At 39.8% G+C, this 7,675-nt stretch overlaps 1 protein-coding gene across 1 annotated transcript in view; it reads right to left on the bottom strand.

Annotated features, from left to right (window-relative positions):
* The window catches only part of LOC101979993 (IQCJ-SCHIP1 readthrough transcript protein), a 658,776-nt gene that overhangs the window by 451,667 nt on the left and 199,434 nt on the right, over positions 1-7,675 (bottom strand). The gene's annotated exons all lie outside the window — the stretch shown is intronic.

Genomic DNA, 7,675 nt, shown 5'->3' with positions numbered 1-7,675 from the left:
TCCATCCGTGCCCTCTCAGTCCTTGGGAAATGTTTTTGTATATCACTACTTTGAGAAAAAAAAAGGAAAGACTACATGCTTCTCTAGCCAATATCATGGAAAGGAACTTTGTTCTTAGACAACATGGATCACGACCTCAAATACAGCTTCATGCTTACTATAAAACACAACCATTTCTACCCATGGAGAAGCACGTCATAATTCTGTTCCTACCTCCTGCTGACACTTCCTGAAGGAGTCAGTAGTTCTGAGGAAGGTGATGCTTGTGACCATAGATAGATTTTTGAAAGCCCACTGACAGAGATTAACAACAGTGCTCGCTCGTGTGAAAACAAGGAGTTTCTTTCTTTACCAAAATAGCAAGAAAACAGATGTGTGATCAAACATCACAGTGCTGTCATCCTAGTCAAAAATGCCAAGGGTTTTTCCTTCTAATTATGTTATACTTGGCAAAGATAGTGTTCTTCATTTTGAGATACCGAAAACTTTTGCATGTTCTGAAGGGCTCAGCAGGGCAATTCTATGATATAAAGGGTGTGGATGCAACAGAAGAGACCCAGAGCTAGCTTCGTTTGACTGTCTCATCAAACTGCCTGTGGATAACTACAGAAGCAAGGAGTATTCACTTGGTTGCTTATATCAGGAAAAGGCCTCTCAACACGAAAGATGGACCATGCTAGCAAAATGAAGCAAAATGAAATATCATGTTTCTTCCTCAGTTAGAAGCTATCTCCAGACTTTGTGGGTTCAGGTTTCCAGTGGAATACCTTTGGCTGGGAATTGCAATATACTTAATATACATTTTTAAGCCCAGACTTTTATATGTGGTAAAAATAAAAGCATGGGTAATATTCCAATGTGCTGAAGATAAGCCTTAGGAATAGCCACAGAATCCAATATCCTAATCAATTAGTCAGATAGCGAAAAGCAGGGTGGATGGATTTGGGTTTCCCTTGGCTAATAACCTGATCCATGCAGTTGTTATCTTTGACCTGGATTACAACAATAGCCTCTAAGTTGGTATTTCTACTTATACTTCTGGATCCAAGCCCGTGTTCTACTTGCAATGGTCACTTCAGTGGCTTTAGGGTACCATTCACTATGATCTACCATGTCCTCTGTGCTTTCATCGGCTGCTACGCTCTTACTTCCCTCTGTACCAGCCACCCTGAGTCTTGGCTACTCTTTGTCCTAGCTATGTAGGCTGCTGTCTTAGAGCCCACCTGCTTCTTTCCTCAGCCTACCCTCAGTGGCAGAGATATCTGCAAGGTTGACCATCATCTCTCTCAAGCATAACCTTCACAGAAGCTTCCCCTAGCTCTCCTATCTAAGATTACAGAACTTAATAATTTCCCAATATCTTTTTACTGGTTTATTATTTCTTAATTTTTTGCAGTAGAAGGTAAGCATTTATATTTATTTTTTTTATCACCGTTGTATTTCCAATAACTAGCAAAATTTCTGGACCAAAGGAAGAACTCAGCAAATACTTATTTATGTAAGGTTGTGAAAGAAGCCACTAGACTTTTATTTTATCATAAGTGGAAATGAAAAAAAGAATACAAACTGAGCGTTCCTTGACTTTCCTTTTCCGTATGTGTGTGTGAATGCATGTGTGCATGGGCATGTGCATGGGTGTGGAGGCCAGATGCTAATCTTGGGTGTCATTTCTTAGAAACCATCTGCCTTATTTCTTTGAGACAAGGTCTCTCACCGAGATCTGGACCTCTCCAAGTAGGCCAGACTGGCTGGTCAGCAAATGTTGGGATAGACCTGTCTCCACCTCACAGGCCTAGAATTATAAGGAAGTTCCAACAAACATGTTTCACTTTTCTCATTTGGTTCTGGAGAGCAAATGCAGGTGCTCATGCTTACACAACAAGTCCTTTACCAACTGAGCTATTGCCCCAGCCTGACATTTTTCAACGTCAACATTTAAGCCAACCCAGTGTAAGTAGAGATGAATGCTATCTAGATAATGTAGGGTGTGTTTATGACTAGCAATAAGAAGTATTTTAGATGTCACTCTGAGGTTATGGTAGTGGTTGCAGTATGTTTGATGGTTTTCTGCATCCATAGACTTGTTTGAATTGAAACAAGATAAATAGTACAAACTAAAGAATGTGTTTCAAGATTTCTTGACAGTGATTGAAGCACAAAGTTGTTGCTTGGCTCTTAATTGTACAAAGAAGAGAAACCGTGACCTATGTTTCTAGACAATCTTGACTAAGTAAGTACTGGTTAATAATTTTCTAAGGTCCAATGTTTACTGGAAAAATCACATTAGCAACTGCTATGATAAAATAAAACTGACTGACCCTAGAAGGGATGACTAGGGTGTAGAATCTCTCAGGCATTGTTCACAAGACTGCAATACAGTAGAGCCATTCTAGAAGACAGTTTGATAATGCCATATATAAATAATGTATCCTAGCAATCCACCTAGTGATTTTACTCAAGGGAAATAAAAACCTACATTCATACAAAACCTATATATGCATATTTATGACAGCATTATGCATAAACTGTTACCAATTGTACATAAACTGCAAACAACTCAAATATTTAATGGGAGACTAAGCCAACAAAATTTCAACCAGGAAATGGAATAGTATTCATCAAACATAAAGGCTCAAACTATTGGTATTTGCCAAAACATGATGCCCTTCGGAGGCAACCAGCTAGGTGGAAGAAGCCAGTCAGTCATACATAGTGGAGAGCTCCATTTGTATGCCATTTAGAGAAGGCATGGGGTGGAGAACAGATTAGCAATTGCTAAGAGTTGGGGAATGTAGGCTGGTTTGACTGAAGAATCAATGTAAGAAAACCATGGGATGTGTATATCACTGCTTTTCATCCTATCCATAGTGGTGACCTGAACGCATGCCTGTGCTAAAGCTCACAGGGATTCTCATCAAAACAAAAACCTTTCATTAAAAAAAAATGTCATAAATGCGAGGTATTGAAAAACAGAAAAGACAGGGCCGGATCTTTTAGCACAGGATCTGGGCAGTTTGAAGGAATGTGCAGCAAATCCTGTGTCCAGTGCTGCTGGCGGATGACTGAGCCTTGCACATCCCTACTTGTCCCTCCCCTGGGCCGCATGCACAGTCAGAGGGTGAACAGTCCCACTTGCCATGCGCTCCACACTCTCAGGTGACCTAGAAGGTCAACCAAAAGGCAGATGTTGTCAAATGGCATTCTCACGTGATGGCCATCACTCCCTCAGGATACATTCTCGGCAGCTTTATGTAGTAAGGGTGTGCAAGCTTTTATTTTTTTTTTCATTTTCTCTACAGCTCATGGTCTTGGGAAGCTTGTTTGACTAAGGCATCGAGCTTCATGTTTCCATGTTTCAGTACTGGCAGCAATGAGTTTAGATCTGTTTTTTTTTTTTCCTATTCGCTTTTGGCTCAACAGAATATACAAATATATATGTATATATCTATATATACATATAAATATTTCATTCTTGGAGTTCATATATAACTACTTAGATCATGTTACTAGTCCATCACGACTAAATGCTAATTAATAACCTCATATGTAAGTTTTTATGTAATATAAACTTTAAGTATTTCTCAGCTCCAAGGTAATATGAAGTTTTCCCAGTGTTGATATAAAGGGATCCTGTTATGTTTTGGTGATACCAAGCTAATTCAAGAATTTGGCCTAATGGTTGGCTTCAAGTTAATGTGTCTAAAATGATTGTTGAAAGGAGGCACACGTCTATAGCAACAATCTTTGATACCTTCTATTTTTCATTCATGGCTTCTGTGACATTGTCAAATGAAAGCAAAACCACTGGATAAATTCTGAATTTTAATTTTATTTTCACAGGAAGCATCAATGGTATCTCTCACTCTCTCTCTTTCTCTCTCTCTCTCCCCCCAATAGCTGGATATTGATTGATTTCCACATAACAGAAGACGAAGATCATATTAGTGATACCCACAGCAAACATTTGTTTATTCTAGATGCTGTAAGAAGAGTTTTATTTCATATTTTCAATTATTCATCCTCCAAATTCTCATAGAGCTTGAATTTCTAAGTCTTCTATCTCTCCTTGGGGATCTAACTGTCCCAGCACATAAATGGATGTAAAGAAAACATGCTTGCAATTTTAAGTTTATAGACCATTCAGTAAATATTGCTTAGTTTGAAAATAAGGGAGCTGATGAATTTTGTTGCACAATATAGGAAAGAAACAGAAAGCCCCTTTGAGGCTGACACAATTCCATCTTGGGAAATTATTTTTTTATTCTTTCCAAGGTATGAGCTGCATTTCAGAAGTAGCATGCTCCAGTACCACCCTTCTTTGTGTGCCGCTCGCTAGGCTTAAACCCAGGAACCACTCCGCACTGTCAATGTACTCCGAAGACCACGCTGACCAGAAAACTAGGACTGAGGCGGGTGACAGCTCTGCTGGGGACTCGAGTCCATAAACCTTGCAGAAACTCCCAGAAACACCCACGCAACTGCTCTGTAATTGGTGGAGAAGCATCTCTCTTCTACAGGCAGCAATGTGTAAAAAATTTCCTGCCATGTTCCAAGTCTGATCACCCTGCTCCCTCCCCCACATACTTCATATAAATCTTCCCCACTGTCCAATGGACCCAAGGTTATTTAAATTCCTAAGTTCAGAGGTATCTCATGAGCTAAGCACTCCATAGGAGTTCTGCTACAAAGCCCCAAGCCCTTCTCAGCAAGATGTGCACCAACCAGTCACTCAGCTCTCATGTTCCTGGTAGATGAACACATCATTTCTTGAAGAAATCTGTGACTCAATTCAGTTCTAAAAGTAATGTATAAACCTATTTAGGCTGTTTTCTTGCAAGTTGCAAAATACAAAGTGGAAGAAGAGTTTGGTGTTTTATGGTATGTATATCAACATGATTTAAAAGAAAATATAGACTTTAATGATACGTGTATCAACATAATTCAAAGGAAAAAGAAATTAGACTGTTGAGACCAACTTTAGGTCAAATCCCATTTGATAGTTTATTAATTATGATCTTTGAGCAAAGTGTTTGAATGTACTAAGTCATTCAAACATTTAGTACTAAGATGAGTGTGGCTTATATAGTGTTATTTCAAGGATTAATGAAGGTTACATAAGCAAAGTAATTAAAAATTTAATGAGTACCTACTGTACAAATAGTTGGCAAAGTCCTTGAAATTTGAGTTAATGGAGAACCAGTCTGCTAGGAACTTGTTCTGAGTTGAGGATATGCACAAACAAGAAGACAATAGTGTGAGCTTCGCCTTGGCAGGAAGAGATGAGGTGTCAAGGAGACTCTTGAGGAGGAGAAATCTGCTGTTGTTCCACTGAGGAGCAGGGACCAGCAGAGCCTGTGCAAAGACCCTGGAGCTGCACGTGTGGCCGAGAGGGAGGATGGGGACGGCAGGAAGGGCCCTCGGTGCAGGGTCCTGCCCTGTCGCTGCTGATTTTGATCAGAGGAAGGTCGTGGGAAAGTTGTGTTTTGGTACGCTTGCTATGGCTGTAGGACCCAAGGCAGAGAGACAAACCAGGAGATGAGTGCACGAAGTGCAGAGAAAATAATGAGGGTCAAGTAACATAGCGTCAGTGGTGTTGGTGAGAGGGGGAAAAATGGTTCAAGTTAGAGCTGCAGAGGAGGCAGGATGGGTAAGACTTTTGAGGAAGTTGGTGACGGAGAAAGGAGAGTACCTCTCTCCTGGACAGAGGTGTACCTGGGTGCACCTTCCCCAGATGGAGCTAAAACAAGTTTTGGGGCAAGCCTTGGACATGCAGAGGGTGACTGATTAGGGATGTGAATAAATCTAAGATGCCATTCATGCTGTCTCCCAGAGCTCCCTGTTCAAATCCATCACAGGAATCTTCTCTATGGCTTTTCCTCCATCTCGTGTCGCTTCCTCGAGCTCCCACTGGAACTATCTGAGACACCTCCCTCAGCTAACTGCTTTCCTTCAAGCACCGGCATGTGAGCCAGCTTACCGAGAGCCACCAAGCCAGGCACACACAGCAGACATGAGGCACACAGACAGGTCTGTGTACTAGAAGAGGTCCATGCGGGACAGATAAGCTAAAAATCCCCACATATAAGAGGGAATGGAGCCAGAGTAAGGAAAGAGTTCACCTTGAGCAAATGAACCTGGGAGAGTGATTGTGCCATAAAGGAAATGAAAAATAATCTCAACGAGATTTGGGAACTGGATAGCTTTAAGAGGTTCTTGCTTGTTTTCAAATGATATTCAGTGTCAGGAAAGTTTTCTGGAAATACTGGACTAATTATTTTATAGCTATATAATCAATCTAATTTATGGTTCCTCTGCTGTACCTTGAAAATTGAGTATTTACTGGCTCTTTATGAGCTGTAACATTTTATGGCCTGTCAGGGCCTTGATTGATACAGTGCACTGAAAATAATCATATAAGATTACCTTAAAATACTTATCAGTATCTGTCATTTTGACAGTGGAATTGCAATAGTATAAATCTACAAAGATTAAAATGTTTAAGTGGAGTGTTCTAAGTCAAATATTTATTAAAATATCTCAACTACACCCAAGAAAGAAACAGAAACATTTCTAATTTGACTCAAAGAAAAGTTAGCCCTGGGATTATGGGATCATAACAGATCTTGTTTTTTTTTTAAATGGAACTTAAAGTTGCCCATCATTCTTTTTATGTATCTCATGACAGATATTTTCCAAGCTAGTATACAGTTTTAGAAGATACTATCTATCTAATTTCATTTCTAAGCAACATCTGGAAATAGCAAAAGGAATTACTGATCTGTATATTCTTTAATAAGTCTACTCTAAAAATCTGGATAAAATATAACATGTGGATGATAGATTTTCAATGACCTGAACTAGTGGGGTGTATCTAGTTAGTCTTGCTATAGCCTTTGTTCATCTTCTATATTTGACAGTCATCTTGCATAGACCCCCCTCACCTGGTCCCTAACATCCCCACAATAGTATGAAGACCAACTTGTATAATGCAACGTTATGACTTATAAAACTGCAAGAATAGAATTTACTCAAAAATAGAAGTAAGCTCTTGGCCATCCATGTACTTTAGTGGTGCAACTGCCTATAGAATTTTCTGGAATGAAGGGAATATTCTCCATCTCATCAATACAATGGTCATTTGTCATGTTTTCTGTGGGTTAAGGTATGGTTAATATATCGGAAGACTTGAACTATCAATTTTCTTTAAGAAATGTAAACACCAATAGGTACAAGTGACTAAGGGCTACCATATTGGATAGTACAGCTAAGTGCTTATCAAGCAAGGGTCTGCTATCAACGTAGCAGGTATAGCATTTCCCGAAATGGACAAGATTCTTTTTGTTTGGTCACCTAGGTTTTTCCCTCTAGCCTAGCTCAAGTCTTTGCTCCATCTTAAATTCTTCTCAATCACTTCGCTGATGGAAATTTCAGAACTATCTTTCATTTTGCCCCAGTGCCCTCCCGGCCTGGCTGATGGAGCATCTTTCTCTGTCTCAGAACCCCTTCAGACCACATGTTTGTTTCTTCTGCTTGTTTCTCCCCTGTTCCTCATCTCCACAGAGGCTATAAAACAAGATTGTATTTCCATCAGAGTCCCTAACACAACATGTAACCATAAAACACAGAAACAGCGTCATTCAACCCTCGAAGGAAAATGCATGAACAAAGTATCAGC

The sequence above is a fragment of the Microtus ochrogaster genome, chromosome 1 (assembly GCF_000317375.1).
Source record: "Microtus ochrogaster isolate Prairie Vole_2 chromosome 1, MicOch1.0, whole genome shotgun sequence".
Classification (NCBI taxonomy): Eukaryota; Metazoa; Chordata; class Mammalia; order Rodentia; family Cricetidae; genus Microtus; species Microtus ochrogaster.
This window is presented reverse-complemented; position numbering and strand designations above follow the sequence as displayed.